A 22,398-nucleotide genomic window follows, 5' to 3' on the forward strand; every position below is an offset into this window, starting at 1 on the left:
TACTTGTTGCTTGTTTTACTTATTTCTGCACTTTTGATCTGGCTGTGATGTTCATACTATTCATATGCTGTTCTTCCATGTTTCGTGCTGCTATTTCATGTTCATGTTGTTTGTGTCTATTTGTAGCTTTATTTACATTTATATGAACTGATTTTTCTGCTGTTTATTACCCGGGAATATCCAATTTTAGTCGGAATGCTGCCCAATTTTCTGCAAATTATTTCATTTTTACATTCAGGAATTGGTTTTGGCAATTTTCAATTTTGCACTACTTAGCTACAACCAAACCAATTCATGAATGCACAGGCCAACATTCTTTTTCCTTTCAATTTTTTGGTTCATAAATTGCACTTTTGATGATTCAATTTTAGTTTTTGCTATTTCTATATCTATATGAATCATCATCAACCTGTTATCCTTGCTTGAATATGAGTTGATTATTCTTTAAATTTGTGAATTTATTGTTACCCAGGAAACATTTATCATGCCACTTACTTTAACTTTCTTTCTCCTATCTCACTGCTTTCCACTTTCTAACCTCTTTTTCACTTTTAACCACTTTTAACTTTCTAACTTCTCCCTTTGCTTTTTAACTAACTCTTTCAACTTTTTAACTCATGGCATGATTATTGTTTCTCCTAATTAACAGGTATTCTACTTATAATATATTTTGGATTGTGATTTCTCATATCAGATTTTTAACTCCGAAACAATCCAAAATGTACATTTATTTAACTCATTTCATTATTCTACTGCTCTTTTGCCACTATGTGCTTATATTGCTATTATTCTATTTGCCTACTTATTTTCCTGCTTTTTCCTTCATTTATATCCTGGAATTTCTGCTTTTTAGGATGTCTGACCCTCAACGAAAAGGAAAAGGCAAGGCAACCACTGGTAAAAGGAAAAGAGGTGAATCTTCTATGTCTATCTTGGACATTATGCATGATGACTCCTGGCGGGAAAAGCACTTTACCCCGCAGGAGAAGGCTGACCAGCTCCTCACTGCCAATGATCCGGTCAAATTTGCAAACAGATACTGTGAGCTGAAGTATCCAGTATTTGCCACCTCCAGGAACCTGTACCTGGAGAGAACTCTGAAAATTCCAGAAGAACTACAGTAGTACACCTCCGATCAGATAAAACATAGAGGCTGGTTCTTGTTGGAGAGAAACTTGACAGAGGTCAATGCTTCCTGGGTCCGGGAGTTTTACTGCAACTATTTCAAGACTTTCCTGGATGCAGTGCACCTCAGAGGAAAATAGATACTGGTCACTGAGGAAGCCATTGAGGATATTCTGCAGCTTCAGCCTAAATCAGATACCAAAAGGCTAAAGAGGATATGCGCTTTCTGAGATTTGATTGGGATGATGTCAAGCAGAGGATAACCCTTGATCCAACTGTCCCATGGGTCATGGGAAAGAACACAGCAATGCCTAAGGGAATCAGGCTGATGTATCTGAATGATGAGGCTCGGCTCTGGCACTAGATCCTGAGCAACTTTGTTATGCCAAGCACTCATGAGACGGAGCTGCCTGCTGCTATGATCACTCTCCTCTGGTGTGTGATGGAGGGTAAGGACCTGTATCTTCCACGATTCATCCGGTATTACATGGCCAGGGTCCATGTCAGAGGCACTCTCCCTTTCCCATATCTGATTACCCAGCTCGGCCGTCGAGTTGACGTGCCTTGGGAGCTGGCTGATGAGAAGCCACCTGCTGCAGACTGCAAAAAGATTATCCCTCACAGCAGGAAGTTTCAGGCTTTAGGCTACAAACCTCCATTCCTCACCGCTCCTGATGAGACAGCCACACCTTCAGTTGCCCCTTCTTCATCTACTGCTACCCCAGCTGCCACCACTGCACCTCTACCTGCCTCAGAGCCCGTTTACCACCTCGTGCACCGCTTATTTCAGCAGCTGGACCAGATGGAGCGCCGCAACCGGCGGCGATATGAGAGATCTGAGCGTCGCAACAAGCGACGCTATGAGCACCTCAAGTTGATGATCCGATCTGGCGGCGATATCCCCTCTGAGCCTGACACACCATCAGAGCCATCTAAGGAGGAGGCGGACGAGCATGAGGATGAGACATGCACAGAGAGAGGCTGAGCAGGCAGGACCAGAGTAAGCTACACCACAGCAAGAGGAGCCACATCAGATTCAGGCTGCAGACCCAGAGATCCCTCTCCAGTCAGCACCTCCACTGCAGCAGACAAATCCTCCTACCCTCATCCAGTCTGCAGATCTTCAGGCCACCATAGAGACTCCAGCAGCCCATCCTTTCGGTGATGACACTCCTTCACACCCAGCTTGAGTGAGCATCGAGGACGATGCTTTACTTTAAGTGTGGGGAGGTCGCCATCCCTGGTGTATCTTTTTGGTGAACCACTACAGACTCTTTTATCTTTTTTGTTATTTTTTCTGTATTTTTATCTTTATCTTTATTTTTATTTTTATTTTTCAGTATTTATACATTGTTCTTTTGTTGTATTTTTACTTTATTTCCGTGTTTTGCAACTTTAGTTCATATTTTAGCCATTTAGTTTAGTTTGCAATTTTAAACTTATTAATTATAGAATATGTGGATTCATTAGTATAGTTTACCCTTTTAGCATATGATAGTTTGGTTTAATTGAAAATAAAAGGAGTAAACTAGAAATCTTAGTCAATTAAAACAATTCACACACCTTGTATATATAGCATTACATGTTAGTTAGTTAACAACATTTCATCAAGGAACAACACTAAGATTTTAAGGACCACCTGATGACATGTCATCATGTCATATTTTTCTATGCTTTTCTTTGTTTTTTTTTAGGTTTTATGCACTTTCTTGAGCCATAAGTAAGCCATTTGGGTAGAATTTCATGTTTTCCTTAGATTCAATCAACCATGGATAAATTGATGCATTTTCATGAGTTTTTGTACTATAATCACTTGAATTTCAAGAAGAATAACTCTCATGATTATAGCATAAATTTGATGCAATTGTTGATTGATGATAGGTGGAAAGAGACTTGGAAGAAGGTTGAAGAAAGAAGGAATGGCAAAGAGCAAGAGAGGACAAAAAGCTTGAGCCAAAGCTTGCCTCAAACTTTAGCTCAAACTTTAGAGGAGTTTAACCACACCCTGGAGGAAGCCAAAAGCTTGCGCCAACGTTTGCCTCAAACTTTGAGGTCAAACGTTGGCTTGAAAAATTTCACCCAGGAGGCCAAAAAGCTTGCGCCAACGTTTGCCTCAAACTTTAGGTCAAACGTTGGCTTGCAGCCTGAAGGGGTATACTTCCAACAAGAATAACTTGAGCTACAGAGCTCCAAATGAGGTGATTCAAAAAGCAATGGAAAGTAGGAATCGAGAGCTTTCCAAGCATATATGGCACTGCATGGTGGACACTAAAATTGAGGGAGAAAATTGCCCCGCAATGTGCATAAACGAACATGGTGGCAACCTGCAGTGAGGCCAACTGACCTCTGCACCTTCGACGGAGTATAACTCGAGCTGTAGGGCTCCAAATGATGCGCTTTTGATGGAATTGGAAAGTAGACATTCAGGGCTTTCCAACAATATATAATAGTATGGGGTGGACAATGCGTTTGAGCCTCCAGAACTGGCGTTTTCGACCACGTTTGAGGCAAACTTTACCTCAAACGTTGCACACCAAAGCCAACGACCCTGTCCTCTTCAAAGGAGCATAACCTGAGTTGTAGATGTCCAATTGAGATGATTCCAATTGAGTTAGAAAGCTGACATTCAGAGCTTTCCAACCATATATAATAGTCTATAGTGGGCATAAAATTGGCAACGTTGACAAGAGGACAAAGTAGCACCCCAAGGCTTGATATGCAACAAGAGGGATCCACATTTGGCTCAAAGTTTGACCTCAAACTTTGGCTCAAACGTGGATGACAGCAAAATGGCCATCTGCATGATGAGTTTGGTGAATAAGTTTGAGTCAAAGTTTGCCTCAAACTTTGACTCAAGCTTTAATTGTTCATGGTCAGTTTCACAATTGGGTTTCTTTCCAACACCAAGAGCAATCAACAGAGGCCATCTTCAACCCAAATCCAATGCAAGAAAAGCCCATTATCATCACTCAAAGGCACAAGAGATAGATAAAATAGGAATTTCATTTAATTGTAATTTATCTTTAATTTCACTTTCATTTTCATTTTTATTTTGTAAAAAGCCTATATAAGGCATCATTTTCATCTTAGAGAGGAGGTGGGCTCTAATAGAGAGCATTGAAGGTTAGCTCCATTAGAGAGCATTAGAGGCTGGAACAGAGAGCTCTCTCTTTGTTTTCATTTTTTTTTTGAATCTCGGGTTGAGAATTGAAGAAATTCTGTTTCAATCTCATCTTGAGAATTCTCTCTGTTTACTTGCTGCAAATTTGAAGGAATTGTGATTTGGATCTAAATTGTCTTTACTGCTTTCTTCTTTATTTTCTTCTGCAATTATCCTCTGTTGGATCAAGGAAGGAATTGAGATCTAGACTTGTTCTCTAGTCTCATCCAACCCCTGAGATCTTCAACTTTCCTTTAGCTATTGCAATTGAGCTGCATTTCACTTTCTGTTTAGTTCCTCAATTCAATTTACATTAAGCTTGCTGCAAATCTCATTTACATTTTCTGCACAATTTTAAATTCCTCTGCAATTGCTCTAAATTCTTATTCACTGCAATTTTGCTTCTCTATTTACATTGCTCTCAGTTTACTTTCCAGCAATTTAAGCTTTCTGCAAGAGTTCTAAGCTTTGATCTATTGCTTTCTTTAATTTCCTACACCCAATTCCCCTTTACATTTTGCTACAATTCACTTTTCTTGTCATTTACGATTTTGCCAATTTACTTTTCTTGCAATTTAAGTTTCATGCAATTTTACTTTCTGCAACTTTAAATTTCATGTCATTTAAAATTCTGTTGATCACTTTTCACTCAAATCATCAATGTTAGCTTGACTAAACTAATCACCCACTAAAGTTGCTTGATCCATCAATTCCTGTGGGATCGACCTCACTGTAAGTGAGTTTTACTACTTGATGCGACCCGGTACACTTGCCGGTGAGTTTTAGGTGTTTGGAAATTCATTTTTCCACAAAAACACCATCAAGTTTTTGGCACTGTTGCCGGGGATTGATTTAGATAAAAAATGATTAAGTGGGTGAGAAGTCTAGATCAAGCATTTTTTTGTTTTTGTTTTCTGTTTTAAATTGAAACCAAGGTGTTTGAGTTATTGCCTTACTAAGAAATTCTTGATCTATGACATGAATTTCAAATTTCATTGATGTTTACAAAATACAAATGGAGTTCAACTCATCTTATGGTCAAACAAAATTTTATGGGATATCACCCACCATCACCAATCTCTAATGGTGGTTGGGAATATCACCAAGAAACTTCAAATTCTGGGCACTCCAATTCATGGAGCTATGCTTCAGAACCGCAAGATGAGAAAGAAAATCATATGGGATATTTCTCTCCACCACAAAATGATGCAAATCATGATTCTAATGGTGGCTGGGGGGAGCAAAACCAGAAAATATTTGAGAACCCATATTTCACTTATCAAGAGCCATCTTCACTTGAACGTACCTTCAATTCACTTATGCAAAATTGTCCAACCTCACCTTCCAGTTTTTCATTTGAAAATTTTTCATTACTGGACTTTGGCTCCACACAAAATTCTTGCCAAAGCCCACCACCCACACAAATTTCCATGAACCAAGGCCTCTCAAAGCTTCAGACCATGTTTGAAAAATATGAGAGGGAGGCGCAAATATCTTGGAACGAGCAAGAGAATTCATTCAAAAACATAGAAGTGATGGTAAACCAAATGTTAAGTGCAAAGGATAAAGTGGAAGAGCACAATGAGGAGGCTACTGTATCAAGTGAACTTTCAATGAAGAATGAGGTGGTTGAAAATGAAACTGCACTTGAGGTGACAAAGGAACATGAACATTCACAACCCTCACAAACTTCCCTCGAATTTGTGATAAAAAAATATGAAGAGGAGATGAAGAAATCTTGGGAAGAACAAAAAACTTCCTCCATAAAAGAACTATTAAGTCAAATGTTGAGTGCAAAGAAAGGAGTGGAGGAACAAAAAAGTGAGGAAGTCATTCAAGAAGATTCACACTCAAGTGGGGCAGAGAAGTACATGAAGAAAAAGCTCATTGAACCACCAATACAAGAGGCTCTTGATGAAAAGAAGACTCCAACAATCACACAACCACCAAGACTTGGACTCAAGGAAGTGAAGGCAATTAACGAAAGCACCGAGAAGAGGATTGTGACCAAGCTACAAAGGACAATATTCATGAAGAAGAGAAGGTCAACTATAAGTAATCTTCCCCCCTGATCCAGCAAGCAAGCTCAATCAAGTCATTAACAAAAGAAAGCTTGCTGAGGAGAGACCAAGACAGGGGGCAATAGCTGAATCTTCTCCTCCCTTGAGGTCATTCCTCTTAACAAACTGGAAGAAGAGGAAGAAAGTAAAGAACAACATGCCAACAGTAGGTATAATTTCTCTTCTCTGCTTTGTTTTCTTTTCTTGCGTAGTTTTATTTCAAATAAATTGACATGTGGTTGCATTCTAAGTTTGGTGTTGCTATGCAACAAAATTTGGTTCTAATCCTTACAAGATACTTGCATCAATTCCAAGTGAAAGTGTCACACTAAGTTTGGTGTGCCACTTATTCTTTATGCAAAGTATTATGCTCACCTTCTTAAGTTTGTAATCACAATGTCTCTGTCTCTTATGCCTTGATTATTATCTTTAATTTTGCTTGCTTAGAACACATGTACTACTAACTTTTCATTGTGTAAGACATTCATGATCCATCTTAGCCCCATAGCCATTGTTCTAATTGTTGCTTGAGGATGAGCAAGCATTCTGAGTTTGGCAAGGGAAGGAGGAAGAATAGAGGAAAAAGAACAACAATAATGAAGATGAACTACAAGGTTGTAGAGTTCCTTTTCTCCTCATTTGTTTCCAGCACTTAAAATGCATGATTGTCTTTATATTCTCTATGTGCATGTGTGGTATGAATAAGCATAGCTTGAATACTGATTTGTAACATGTTGCCATGCCATTATGACTACCAACTTGAGTTTTGTAAAGCTTAAAGCAGTAAAGTATCATGATCATAAACAAACAAGGCATTAAAGAAGATTTTAGCATGTGCATACAAGTATTGGAAAGCTAGTATGATTAATTGTTACTCAATTGCATTGGATTTTATTTAATTGAAGTTTTCATCTAGTACATTTTGTGAAATCTTTTGAAAATCATGAAAACCTTGAAAGAAAAAGCAAAAAAGGGCAAGAAAAGAAAAAGGGAAAGAATGAGAAAGCTGAAGGCTCTGAGTACCAATGGCAATTTATTTGTTAAGTACTTGTGGTGTTTATGTATCAAGCCAAATGCTTGAAAACAAAACACTTAGAAGTCAAGGCTAGGCTCAAGTGCAAAAGTACTCCCTCAAAGCTCAAGGCTCTGAGCATCAATGATTAGAGAGTCAAGAAAAGAAAAGAAAAATGAGCTTAATGAAGTCCTCTAATCAAATGCTTGTGGTGCTTATGTATCAAGTGGTAATACTTGAAAACAAAGCATTTAGAAGTTGTAGCTTTGTTATCAACTCATGGGGCAAAGCACCCAAAAGGAGAAGCTAGTAAGAAAATCAAAAGCTTGTTTCAAGGAAGAAATATAAGAGAAAGATTTCATAAATTGAGCTAGAGAGAAGCATCAATCATTTACATCTCTTTTGAAATTGTAGCATGCATAGAAAACTAGCTTGCCATGAACATTGAGTTGCTATTCTTCTTACCTTGGATTGTCAATCTCTATTGCATGATTCTTTTCTTGCTTGGGGACAAGCAAGGATTAAGTTTGGTGTTGTGATGACATGTCATCATGTCATGTTTTTCTATGCTTTTTCTTTTTTTTTTTTTAGGTTTTATGCACTTTCTTGAGCCATAAGTAAGCCATTTGAGTAGAATTTCATGTTTTCCTTAGATTCAATCAACCATGGATAAATTGATGCATTTTCATGAGTTTTTGTACCATAATCACTTGAATTTCAAGAAGAAGAAGAACTCTCATGATTATAGCATAGATTTGATGCAATTGTTGATTGATGATAGGTGGAAAGAGGCTTGGAAGAAGGTTGAAGAAAGAAGGAATGGCAAAGAGCAAGAGAGGACAAAAAGCTTGAGCCAAAGCTTGCCTCAAACTTTAGCTCAAACTTTAGAGGTGTTTGACCACACCCTGGAGGAAGCCAAAAGCTTGCGCCAACGTTTGCCTCAAACTTTGAGGTCAAACGTTGGCTTGAAAAATTTCACCCAGGAGGCCAAAAAGCTTGCGCTAACGTTTGCCTCAAACTTTAGGTCAAACGTTGGCTTGCAGCCTGAAGGGATATACTTCCAACAAGAATAACTTGAGCCCCTTAATTGTGCTTAAGAGTGAAAACATGCTTTTTAGGACTTAAAATAGCTAAATTTAATTCACCTTGATTCTATTAGATGCCTTGATATGTTTGTTAAGTGATTTCATATTTAGGAGGCAAAGATTGGATTAAGGGAATGAAGAAAAAGCATGTAAAGTTTGAGAACTCATGAAGAAATGATGGAACCAAAAAAGTTGTCAAGCCTGACCTCTTCGCACTTAATTGACCATAACATGAGCTACAGAGGTCCAAATAATGCGGTTCCAGTTGGGTTGGAAAGCTAACATCTGGGGCTTCGAAACGATATAAGATTTGCCATAGTTACATTGCGCATAGGGGCGCGCACGCGCAAGGTACGCGGACGCGCCGTTGGTGGCACATGACTCACTTAATGCAACACGTGGCCAGCGATTTTAGAAGCCTTGTGGGCCCAATCTAACTCATTTATGATGCTATTTAAGCCAATGATTGAAGAGGAATCGATATACTTTAATCATTAGTCATAGTTTAGTTTTAGAAGTAGTTAGAGTTAGAGAGAGAAGCTCTCTCCTCTCTCTAGAATTAGGATTAGGAATTAGGGTTTGATTAGGATCTCATAGTTCTGGGTTTAATTCAAGTCTCCTTCTACTTCTACCTTCAATTGATGATTGCTACACTTTGGTTCTTCTCTCTATCCCTATTCTTTTGTTGTAATTTCTCTTATTTTGTTTCTAGGTTTTGTAATTGAGATATTCTTGTTCTCTTTATTTTCTTTCAATAATGCAATTTGAGGTAATTCATGATAATTGTGATTTCCTTGATTGTTGTTGTTAATTCTTTACATTCAATTGTAGTTAGAATTCATTCTTGTTGTGATTGACTATACTTTTCTTTTGTGCCTTCCAAGTGTTTGATTAAATGCTTGGAAGAATGTTAGACTAGAATTTTATGTTCTTGGCTTGAGAAGGTAACTTAGGATTTCTTGAGTCACTAGTGTCCAATTGATTGATAGTTGATAGCCATTAACTCTAGCCTTCATTAATCCGATTAGTGGAAAGCTAGGACTTATGGACTAGGATTGATATAACTCACTTGACTTTCCTTTGTTAATCGATTTAAGGATGACTAAGTGGGAGTAATCCTTGCAACTACCATACTTGTGGCTAGTGATAATGATGAAGACCCTTGACAACCAAACCTTGCCAAGACCATTTTGTGAATAAAGTTTTCCTACCATTTACTATTCACATTCCTCATCCAAAACCCCAAAATAAACAAGTCCATAACCAATAACAAGAACACTACCCTGTAAGTCCTTTGAGAGATGACTCGAGGTTTAAATACTTCGGTTTATAGATTTTAGGGGTTTGTACTTGTGACAAACAAATTTTTGCATGAAAGGATTATTGTTGGTTTAGAGACTATACTTCAACGAGATTTCATTTGTGAAATTCTAAACCGTCAAAAATCCAATCATCAAAATGGCGCCGTTGCTGGGGACTTGCAATGGTGTTGTGTTATTGGTTATTGTATATATGTGAATAGTGTGAATATCTCGCTTTTTTCTTTATTTGCTAGTTTTTGTTAGTTTTATTTTGCTTTTCCACTATGAATTCTCACCTTGGCTATGAGTTTGGTTCTAATTGTGTTGTAGGAAATATGAACTCCAATGATGACACTCATTATGGATGGAACCAACAAAGATGGGAGGAGCCTCAAGGAATTGATCACTCCTATTGGCAACAACCTCCGGATACTTATAGGTATAATTACCATCCTAATATATGTCAATTTAATGGCTATGGTGACTCCTTTTGTGATGATCAAGCACCACCACCATATGCTTATGATTCTTATCCTCAACATGAACCTCAACCATACTCACAAGCCTTCCAAACACCACCTTATGATCCATATCCATCATATAACCAATCATCCATACAATATTTTTATGGCCATTATGAGCAAGAACCTCTAGAATTACCACAACCATATCAAGATTACTCCCAAGAACCACCTCAATACTTACCATCTCCATACCTTTACCAAGAAGAATCACCTTCCTACTATGAACCCTCTCTCCAAAATGATGAACCTTCCTACCCATCCCAAGCCCCAATAGACGATCCTCTCACTTTGTTACTTCAAGGACAAGAAGCTATGAAGCAGGATACACTTGAGTTTGTGACCAATTTGACCAAGGTGGTGCACACTTTAGCCCACCAATGTCTGAATACTCGAGGTGCTTCCGTAGCCACATGTGGAACCGCAAAAGAAGAGCAAAGCATGAGGGAGAGATTGGAAACTCCGGTGGGGGATGGGAAATGCCATTTTGTATTGGAGCAACTAGAGGAAGCTATAATCATTGAAGAAAAGGAAGAAGTGGTTGAAGATTTAGGAGATGTTAAAAGTCCAAGGGAATGTAGCACCATGGAGCACTCTTCCAAGAAGCTTGATATTGATGTTGAAGAGGGTGCGCAACCTCTAAGGCATACCGTCGTTGGAGACTTGGAAGAGGTTTATCAAGAGATGGATTCGATCATGGATGAATTCCTCTCTACAATGGAATCCTCTCCCATTGGACATGGAGTTGAAATTATAGAAGAGTGTGCACAACCTCCCATACCCTTGATGAGCAATGAGAAAGAGAGTGAATCGAAAGAGAGCTACCAAGAGGAAAACGTTGGCATGGTGTATATCGAAATTGAAGAATATGAAGAGGTTGACCAAGAAATGGATTTATTCATCAATGAATTTCTATCCAAAATTGAACCACCTCCCATTAGGCAAGAAATCAAAGTTCTTGAAGACAACACCAAGCTATGTGATAAAAGGGGAAAGGTTGAAATCAAGGAAGCTCGCAAAGAGGTGGAAATACACAAAGAAGAGCACAAGGAAGTAGACCTTGCATTGTCTAAGTGTGGGGAGGTCTCCCTTCCCGGGTCACCATCCAACACAAAATTCAAGTGGGTAAAATTCTTATCCATAAGTTTTACTTTCTCGCTTGAATATGGTTTGATTGAAACGGATGGACAACTTAGAGCTCTTTGTGGAATTAAAAGCAAGAATGAGTTGTGTAGTGGTTGCGAGTTAGGAATTAGGCTCATTAAGGTCAAAGCTTCAAGGTATAGGAACGATGATTGGAAGAATACCACTTTGCATGGGTCTCGACGGAAGGCTAGGTGTGCTAAAGAGAATTCTATATGTCAACCACCCGGAAAGAAAAAGTATGAAGATCAAATTGAAGACCGGTGCGAAGATAAGATATGGGACCCCGGATCGAAGAATGAAGACCAACTATGGGGACTCATATCTTGGGTTGAACTTTGCCCAAGCTTGGTGAAGACGGTTGGATATTCTGTCAACCAATTGAGAGGCAAAGATCATTGGAGATTCAAGGATGAGTACAAACATAAGCCACCATGACAATGAGCCCCTCAAAATGTCCAACTTAAGGACTTAAACTAAAAGTGCTAGGTGGGAGACACCCCACCATGGTAACCTCTTTCCATTCTCTTTTGGTTTTGTATAATAAGTGATTTGAGTTGCCATTGTCATTCATGCGTATCACTAATCTTGTTTGTGTCAATTCTTATTTGATCTTGATGCTCAATATACTCTCCATGCTTTAACTTTACTCTTGCATCAAGTATCAGTTGATATGCCTTTTTCTTATATTGATTTCTCACTCACATGTTGTAGCTACCATGTAGTAGAGAATCATACTCTTATTTGGCATTAGCCCCCGCCTATGTTCTATTTACTTTGATATCTTTGTTGTAGGCTTAATTTTCTTTCTTTTTCCTCTCCTTTTAGGCTGGCCACCAAGAAAGGAGGAAACGGAAAAGCTTTTAAATGGGGCAACGAACAAGTCATCCGCACAACCTTTCGAAGAAGCTCATCAATTGTAGCAACCCATTCACCTTGCTCTTCTTTGCATGCACCGAGGACGGTGCAATCTTCAAGTGTGGGGAGGTCATTTGACCGATCTCCATGGGTAACAATTTCCTTTTCAACACCAATTTTTTTTTCTTTGTTAGAGTAGCTATTGCATTGCATGATAGGTTGCATGTTAGTTAGAATTTGTACATATTCTTACCACTTCTTTCATATTAGGACTACTTGGTTATGGTGATGATTTCTTTTCCAAAAAAAAAACTATGTTTTTAGGGCACCCTACCAATTTGAAAATTTTTGTTGAACTTACTTGAAAGAATTTATTTTGGAACATGGTTTTGAGCTAAGAACACAAGCTTGTGAGATTTGAGCCTAATGGTGTGGTTACATCTTATAACCACTTATTTTCCTTCTTGCGTGTAATTGTTCTCTTTCTATGATTATAATCTTTGATTTGTTTGAATCTATATGTCCCATTATTCCTTGTATTCATGCATTTATATGATTGAGGCCATCATTTCATTAGTTCACTTATCCAAATAGCCTTACCTTTTACTCTCCTTTGTTAGCCGATTTTGAGCCTACGCTTAACCCACTTATTCTTATTTTAGCACATTACAAGCCTTAAAGCGGAAAATAATGAATGTCCTTTATTTAGATCTTTGATTGGCTTAGGCTAGTGAGTGTGAGTGTCATCCAAGAGTGGGAAAACTTTGGGACATTGGTTGGGATAAAAGAGTGTTTGTGTTTTGTATTTTTATATTAGGGAATTAGTACATACTCATGTATTGATTAAATGTATAGACCTTATGCATTGATGTTCTTGTGTATAGTTTGAAAGAAAAAGAAAAAAAATGAAAAGAAAAAGAAAAAAAGAAAAGAAAAGAAAAAAATGTATATAGAAAAAGAAAGAAAAAAAGAAGAGCAATAAAGGGGATAAAATGTCCCAAAGTGAAGCTCAATAAGAATCAATGCATAAGTGTTGTGAAATGAAAAGAAAATGCATGAGTATGTGAAAAAGTGAGGAATGGGTAGTTAGATTAGTACTTAATTGTATAGGTCATTATATAGGTTAGGTGGGAAAGTTTAAGTTAATCAAAGATTCAAATCCTAAGTCCACTAGCCATATATGATCCTACCTTGACCCTAGCCCCATTACAACCTAAAGAAAAGACCTCATGATACATGTATGCATGCATTGAATAATTGTTGATTGTTAGAAGAAAAACAAATCTTGGAAAGCATGATTAGGGAAGAATTGAGAGAATCAACCCCAAACACCGAGCGACTAGAGTGCAAACACTTCCGGTGAGGGTTCGATGCTCAATTCCTTGATTCCCGGCTTTCATGAGCGTTCTTCTCGCAAGTCTACTTGAACTTCATTTTGATATTCGGATTGGTAGGATTCATGAATCGTTATATGATCTTGGCCCTACTTGTGCACGTATGACTTGGAGGATTGATTTATTTTTAACCAAGTAGGTAAAACCATTTTGCATTTAGTTGCATATAGTTTAGGTTGCATATAGTTTATTTACATGGAATAAATATTGATACCCTTTGTTTCTCTCTTGGCTTAAGCATGAGGACATGCTTGGATTAAGTGTGGGGAGGTTGATAAACCCCAATTGTAGGGTTTATCTTGTATTGATTTTTGGGGATTTTATCAACTTTTACCCACATTTATTCAATGAAATAGCATGGTTTATAACTTCTCCCTTAATTGTGCTTAAGAGTGAAAACATGCTTTTTAGGACTTAAAATAGCTAAATTTAATTCACCTTGATTCTATTAGATGCCTTGATATGTTTGTTAAGTGATTTCAGATTTAGGAGGCAAAGATTGGATTAAGGGAATGAAGAAAAAGCATGTAAAGTTTGAGAACTCATGAAGAAATGATGGAACCAAAAAAGCTGTCAAGCCTAACCTCTTCGCACTTAATTGACCATAACTTGAGCTACAGAGGACCAAATGATGCGGTTCCAGTTGGGTTGGAAAGCTAACATCCGGGGCTTCGAAACGATATGAGATTTCCCATAGTTGCATCGCGCATAGGGGCGCGCACGCGCACGGTACGCGGACGCGCCGTTGGTGGCACATGACTCACTTAATGCAACACGTGGCCAGCGATTTTAGAAGCCTTGTGGGCCCAATCCAACTCATTTATGATGCTATTTAAGCCAATGATTGAAGAGGAATCGATATACTTTAATTTGGACTAGGATTGATATAACTCACTTGACTTTCCTTTGTTAATCGATTTAAGGATGACTAAGTGGGAGTAATCCTTGCAACTACCATACTTGTGGCTAGTGATAATGATGAAGACCCTTGACAACCAAACCTTGCCAAGACCATTTTGTGAATAAAGCTTTCCTACCATTTACTATTCACATTCCTCATCCAAAACCCCAAAATAAACAAGTCCATAACCAATAACAAGAACACTACCCTGTAAGTCCTTTGAGAGACGACTCGAGGTTTAAATACTTCGGTTTATAGATTTTAGGGGTTTGTACTTGTGACAAACAAATTTTTGCATGAAAGGATTATTGTTGGTTTAGAGACTATACTTCAACGAGATTTCATTTGTGAAATTCTAAACCGTCAAAAATCCAATCATCATGGACAATGCGTTTGAGCCTCCAGAACTGGCGTTTTCGACCACGTTTGAGGCAAACTTTACCTCAAACGTTGCACACCAAAGCCAGCGACCCTGTCCTCTTCAAAGGAGCATAACTTGAGTTGTAGATGTCCAATCGAGATGATTCCAATTGGGTTAGAAAGCTGACATTCAGAGCTTTCTAACCATATATAATAGTTCATAGTGGGCATAAAATTGGCAACGTTGACAAGAGGACAAAGTAGCACCCCAAGGCTTGATATGCAACAAGAGGGATCCACGTTTGGCTCAAAGTTTGACCTCAAACTTTGGCTCAAACGTGGATGACAGCAAAATGGCCATCTGCATGATGAGTTTGGTGAATAATTTTGAGTCAAAGTTTGCCTCAAACTTTGACTCAAGCTTTAATTGTTCATGGTCCAGTTCATAAGTGGGTTTCTTTCCAACACCAAGAGCAATCAACAGAGGCCATCTTCAACCCAAATCCAATGCAAGCAAAGCCCATTATCATCATTCAAAGGCACAAGAGATAGATAAAATAGGAATTTCATTTAATTGTAATTTGTCTTTAATTTCACTTTCATTTTCATTTTCATTTTGTAAAATGCCTATATAAGGCATCATTTTCATCTTAGAGAGGAGGTGGGCTCTAATAGAGAGCATTGAAGGTTAGCTCCATTAGAGAGCACTAGAGGCTGGAACAGAGAGCTCTCTCTTAGTTTTCATTTTTGTTTTGAATCTCGGGTTGAGAATTGAAGAAATTCTGTTTCAATCTCATCTTGAGAATTCTCTCTGTTTACTTGCTGCAAATTTGAAGGAATTGTGATTTGGATCTAAATTGTCTTTACTGCTTTCTTCTTTATTTTCTTCTGCAATTATCCTCTATTGGATCAAGGAAGGAATTGAGATCTAGACTTGTTCTCTAGTCTCATCCAACCCCTGAGATCTTCAACTTTCCTTTAGCTATTGCAATTGAGCTGCATTTCACTTTCTGTTTGGTTCCTCAATTCAATTTACATTAAGCTTGCTGCAAATCTCATTTACATTTCCTGCACAATTTTAAATTCCTCTGCAATTGCTCTAAATTCTGATTCACTACAATTTTGCTTCTCTATTTACATTGCTCTCAGTTTACTTTCTAGCAATTTAAGCTTTCTGCAAGAGTTATAAGCTTTGATCTATTGCTTTCTTTAATTTCCTGCACCCAATTCCCCTTTACATTTTGCTGCAATTCACTTTTCTTGTCATTTACGATTTTGCCAATTTACTTTTCTTGCAATTTAAGTTTCATGCAATTTTACTTTTTGCAAATTTAAATTTCAATTGTAAAAGTGCTTTAACATTATCTAAGGTTTGGCTATGCATATATGATTCCTTGAGGATATGAATTAATTTAACTACATGTAAGCTTTATATACAAGTGAATAACAATTAGAATTGCATGATGCATTTAGGTAGTTTGCATTTAGAATAGAATGCATTGCATGAGATTCCACCACTTTAACCTTACCTTACTCTTTATCTTGGATTTAGCATGAGGACATGCTATTGTTTAAGTGTGGGGAGGTTGATAAACCCATATTTCATGATATATTTTATGCTCAATTTAAGTGGTTTATTCAACCCTTCACCCACTTATTCATGTGAAATTGCATGGTTTTACTTTCCCTTCCTTATTATGTGATATATGTGAAAAACATGTTTCCTATGCTTTAAAAATAATTATTTTAATTACCTTTTATTACCATTCGATGCCGTGATTTGTGTGTTGAGTATTTTCAGATCTCCTAAGGCAGGAATGATTTAAAGGATGGAAAGGAAACATACAAAAATGGAAGGAAAAGCACAAAATGGAGTTTTTGAAGAAACTGGCAGCGACGCGAAAGCATGGACGACGCAACCGCGTGCCTAGCGCGAAAAAGCAGTGACGCGAATGCGTGACTGACGTGGACGCACGCCTTGAGCAGAACGCAGATGACGCGTACGCGTGACCGAAGCGAACGCGTGACAAGGAAAACTCCCAGATGACGTGGATGCGTGATAGACGCCACACACCAGAAACTGCAGAAAACGCTCCCAGCAATTTCTGAAACCCTTTTTGGCCCAGATCCAAGTACAGAAAGCACATATTAGAGGTTATAAAGTAGGAGAATGCATCCATTCAAAAAAGGAGGTCTTCGATTATTCACTTTTCACAGTTTAGATGTAGTTTTTAGAGAGAGAGGTTCTCTCCTCTCTCTTAGGATTTAGGATTAGGATTCCTCTTAAAGGAAGTAGGATTTCATCTTCTTCAATTACAGGTTCAATGTTCTTTTTATTTATTTTCTCAATTTAATTTATGAATATCCATGTTAAATTTGATTTCTTTTATTAATGCGATTTGAGGTATTTCAGATTTAATTTTGCTTTGCTTTATTTATATGGATGCTTTTAATTTAATTTAGATATTTTCTTCCTTTTGGCTTTGGTTAAGTAATTGGTAACACTTGAGTTGTCAAGCTCAGTAGTGATTGAAATTGGCAGATTACTAATTGATTTAAATCGCTCTAAATCTAGTTTTCCCACAAGGATTGACTAGGACTTAAGGATCAAACTAATTAGTCTACTTGACCTTCCTTTGCTTTAGTAAAGGTTAACTAAGTGGGATTAAAACTCAATTCTCATCACCATCGATAAGGATAACTAGGATAGGACTTCCAAATTCTCATACCTTGCCAAGAGTTTATTTTACAGTTATTTATTTATTTTACTTGTCATTTAAATTACTTATTCCTTACTTTCAAAACCCCCAATTTACAAAACTCATAACCAATAATAAGAACACCTCCCTGCAGTTCCTTGAGAAGATGAACTGAGGTTTAAATACTTCGGTTATCAATTTTAAAGGGGTTTGTTAGTTGTGACAACCAAAACATTTGTACGAAAGAATTTTCTGTTGGTTTAGAAGCTATACTTACAACGCGATCATATTTTTATATTTCTTTACCGATAGAAAAACCGATCATCAATGTTCACTCGCACTTCAACCTGATGAATGTGATGATCCGTGACACTCATCACCATTCTCACTTATGAACGCGTGCCTGACAAACACTTCTGTTCTACCTGCAAAAGCTAGAGTGTGTATCTCTTGGGTTTCTAATCAACGATTCACATCGACTCCCCTCTGACAATGGGGCATCTAAATCCAAGATTAGAATCTTCGTGGTATAGGCTTGAATCAATTGGCAGCATTCCTGAGATCCGGAAAGTCTAAACCTTGTCTGTGGTATTCTGAGTAGGATCTGGGAAGGGATGACTATGACGAGCTTCAAACTCGCGACTGTGGGGCGTAATGACAGACAGACGCAAAAGGATCATTGGATCTTATTCTGACACGATCGAGAACCAACAGCTGATTAGCCATGCGGTAGCTGTGCCTGGTATTTTTCATCCGAGACGAGAAATCCGATAATTGATTAGCCGTACAGAAACCGTAGAGGACCATTTTCACTGAGAGGACAGGAGGTAGCCATTGACGATGGTGATACCCAACATATAGCTTGCCATGGAAAGGAGTATGAATGATTGAATGAAGGCGGTAGGAAAGCAGAGGTTCAGAAGGAACAAAGCATCTCCATACGCTTATCTGAAATTCTCACCAATGAATTGCATAAGTATCTCTATCTTATTCTATATTTTAATTATATTTTAATTGCCAAAACATCATAACCATTTGAATCTGCCTGACTGAGATTTGCAAGATGACCATAGCTTGCTTCAAGCCGACAATCTCCATGGGATCGACCCTTACTCACGTAAGGTATTACTTGGACGACCCAGTGCACTTGCTGGTTAGTTGTGTGAAGTTGTGACAAAGTGTGTGAATTACGTTCCGAGCACTAAGTTTTTGGCGCCGTTGTTAAGGATCATAATTTCGTGCACTAGCTAGCTCATCAACAAGAAGCATGGAGTCGAAGCACATAAAAGAATAACGAGTAATGGAGAAAGAATTGAAAATAAAATTAGAAAAAATTGAAAATAAGGTTATGTGTGTTTTGTTCCGGGTGGATGAAGAGGGTCTGTCACTATAATTTAATTTGATGAAGGAGCTAAGTTTGGGGTTTAGGATAATAGGAGGAAGAAGTGCGAACAAAAAATAAGTGGAAAAATCAGGAAGGTGGATGGTAATGATGCGAATATAATGTATTATTTGAAACCGCCGTGGAGTAAGAAGAAATCGTCAATAGCTTTTCTTCTAGGGTGTGTGTGGTTCAAGTATTATTTTATTATTTGGATTTTATTTTTATGGGAATCAAATATACTTAAGAAAAAGGTAGAAATTAAAATGATGGTATTTTAATTCTCTAAAATCAAACTTGTAACACCCTCACTATCAGAATGTCACGCTTCCAGTTGCGCTGCTCTAATAGCAAGAGGTATTACGATGACTTCATGTACTTAATAATGAAATATGAGCCTTTGACTTGAAACCGTGTCACTGTTTTATTTGAAAAACTGGAAAAAAAGTACTTTTACAATAAAACAAACAAGCATATACATAAACAAAACTCCTTACCCAAGTATCTTATACATATTATATACATACAAATCATACAACTCCTATCCCTCTTACATAATTATAATATTAATGGCGAGGGAAGAATAAATAATAACTGAACTAATACATCCATATCACATAAGCTAAACTTAAAAATTCTTCATGAGCTTTTTTGTCCGTTCTGTGAAAGGAGAAGTCTGTAGGGGTGAGAACATCATCCTCGAAAGGGTTCTTAGTAGAGGGTTTTGAGAATTGTCGTAAGAAGATATTATAATTAAAAACTATTTTCAAAACATAGCGATTTATCAATTTGTTATTCAAATCTAAAATTCGTATCTCTCTTACAAAAATTCCATGTAAAATAACATTTTAGCCAGAACTTATCTCTAATCCAGTCAAGCATGGCCTCCAGCCCAAATCAAACCAAACCACCATCACCGTTATCATCAATCCACCATCGAATACTCAAAATAGAAAATCAACCACAAGCACAAGCAGATACAAGGCAAACACATTTAAAGAACAAGTACAGCAAGTATCACAGTTACCAGTTAAACATAATTTATCAGATAAGCAAAACAAAACAAACAAGCACACACAACCAAATGCAAATGTACAAATAACATAATACATGTCTATTCTTAATGCAGGTAATGAGCTCATCTGTCAGTTTCGACCCGCTTCCGACGCAATTCAACAACCTTTGTCTGAGTTTGGTTTCCAGTGTCATAACCTCTGTAAGCAACTTTTGTCTTACAGATACAACTCTCTTGAGCCGATGTATGCAAACATAACCTCTGTAAATAACCTCAGTTTTACAGGTGAGGCCCTCTCTAGCCAATGTATGTATCGATAACCTCTGTAAGCAACCTCTGTCTTACAGGTGCGACGATACCCGGGATTGGCCGATGTATCTCTGGAAGCAAATCTCGGTGGACTCACCACTATATCTCTGCTCGTTTTTAGTAGCTACATAATCATCTCAGCTCGTTCTCAAGGCCAAACAATACTTCTACTTATCCCCTCTTCGTTTCGTTCTTTCTTTCGTTTCTTTTATTCCTACTCTCTGCTCTTCTGTGGCAGAGGTTCTTTAGATTGTTTTAGTTAATAGATTCTTTCATTCTTTGTTCTTTGCTCTCCTATGGCAGAGATTCCTTTTCTTAATAAACCAAACTCAAATCTTTTTTATTTAAAACCAACACCACTCCTTATAACCTTTTCCAAACCTCCAAAACCACTTTACTTACAACAAGTTCTTCTTTCATACGAAAATCAGTTCTTACTTAACCATGATTTTTCCAAACCAACTTCAAAACCATTTCAGATTTAAACTTTTTTCAAAAGACTAAAAAGAATCATTTATTAAGTAAATCTCACAAAAAAGTCTCGAGACTTTAGGGAGGACGACAATCAAACTTGTTCTTTAAAATTAATAAACTCCTTGAATTCATAATTCCTTAAAATGTAGTTTTTTTAATCAAACTCAAAACATAAAGTCTTAATGAGTAAAAAATCAATACATAATCTTTTCTTCAAAAATCACATTCAAAACATAAAGTTTTTCTTAATAAATCAAACCCAAACATAAATCTTTTCTTAATAAATCAAAAACCAAATAATACGATTTCTCAAGTCCAACCTTTTTCTAAATATTTCAAACAAAGACTTAAGTTTCATAATTAAATTTCGACAGCATCTCCCCTAAAACTCAGACTTTGCCACCCTTTTCGGGTCCCAAAAACCATTCTTAACCTCTTTTCAACCATTTCCAATAACTCAGACTAATTCCAATATCAAAAATTATTTTCGATAAATCAATAAAACTCATTCCCAATATCTCAAATCGTTTCAAATGTGGATTCATTTTCAATATCAAATTAACCTCAAATCAAGAAAATCATTTGACATAGTATTTAATCAAACCGACTTTCCAACTCAATAATCAGAAACAGCCACAATCCAATCATCATTATAACAACCTTAAACCAAGTGCAAAAGTCAACTAAACATCTCCCATCAATCAATACACCATTCAAACTAGCATTTACACTCATTCCAGACAACTCATTTCAATCCATAAAACTTGCAAAATCATAAAAATATATTTTTCTTATTAATATCAACTTAAAACAATTGTTAGTAGTAACTTAAGTTTAAGAAATCGCCCCTACCTCTATTGTTGAAACCCGAAAGCTATGAAACATACAAAACACCTTTTTACCGGCCCACAGCAGCTCCGACAACTTCCACCGTATGCAAGCTCAGTAAATTAACCCTATGACATCCATAACTTAAAATCCTCAACAACAGATTACCTGAACAATAACAGCGAGAGCTTCGAGGCGAGAGCAACTTACAGTCATGAATAAGAACGACGAAATGGACATGCATCTCCGACAGCAACCTCCGGCAACCTTCGGCACCGACAACACTGTTATTCGGCAGCCACAGGCTCGGCAACCGCGTCCCTAACAGCAGCGGGAGAGCACACGAATGACGGCGACGCATGCAGTGGCAGTGACGAGCTCTTCTCTCTCTTTTTGCGTTCTCTCTCTCTCTCTCTTTGCAAGCTTGTCTCCCAGTGGCGGCTCAATGGCGGATCGACGGCTACAAGCTTCCTCGCAGCTCTAAGATGCGGCAGCTCCCTGGACGACGGCGGTGAAGAAGGTGTGACGGCAACGCACGACTTCCTCCTCCCACGCGGTTCGGTCTCCTCTTGACGGAACAGCGGCAGCGACGGCGTCTGGCGATGGTGGCGGCGACAGGCTCCACGACAATTCCCTCTCTCTTTGTGGCTCTTCTCTTGTGGCCCTGTCTTCCCGGCGACACGACGGCAGCAGCAAACCTAGCAGCGCCGCCTCGGCTCATCCCTCTCTTCCTCCCCTTCTTCTCTGTTTCTCTCATTCTCTCTTCTCCTCT

The 22,398-nt window shown here is 37.9% G+C and overlaps 1 long non-coding RNA gene across 1 annotated transcript; it reads right to left on the reverse strand.

The window, feature by feature from the left end:
• LOC110272073 lies at nucleotides 570-22,170 on the reverse strand. Its single transcript, XR_002362999.1, has 4 exons — nucleotides 21,837-22,170; nucleotides 21,651-21,754; nucleotides 18,028-18,032; nucleotides 570-580 (listed from the first exon to the last, which is right to left on the reverse strand). It is a non-coding gene; the product is annotated as an uncharacterized LOC110272073 (long non-coding RNA).

Source organism: Arachis ipaensis, chromosome B05 (assembly GCF_000816755.2).
Source record: "Arachis ipaensis cultivar K30076 chromosome B05, Araip1.1, whole genome shotgun sequence".
NCBI classification, from domain to species: domain Eukaryota; kingdom Viridiplantae; phylum Streptophyta; class Magnoliopsida; order Fabales; family Fabaceae; genus Arachis; species Arachis ipaensis.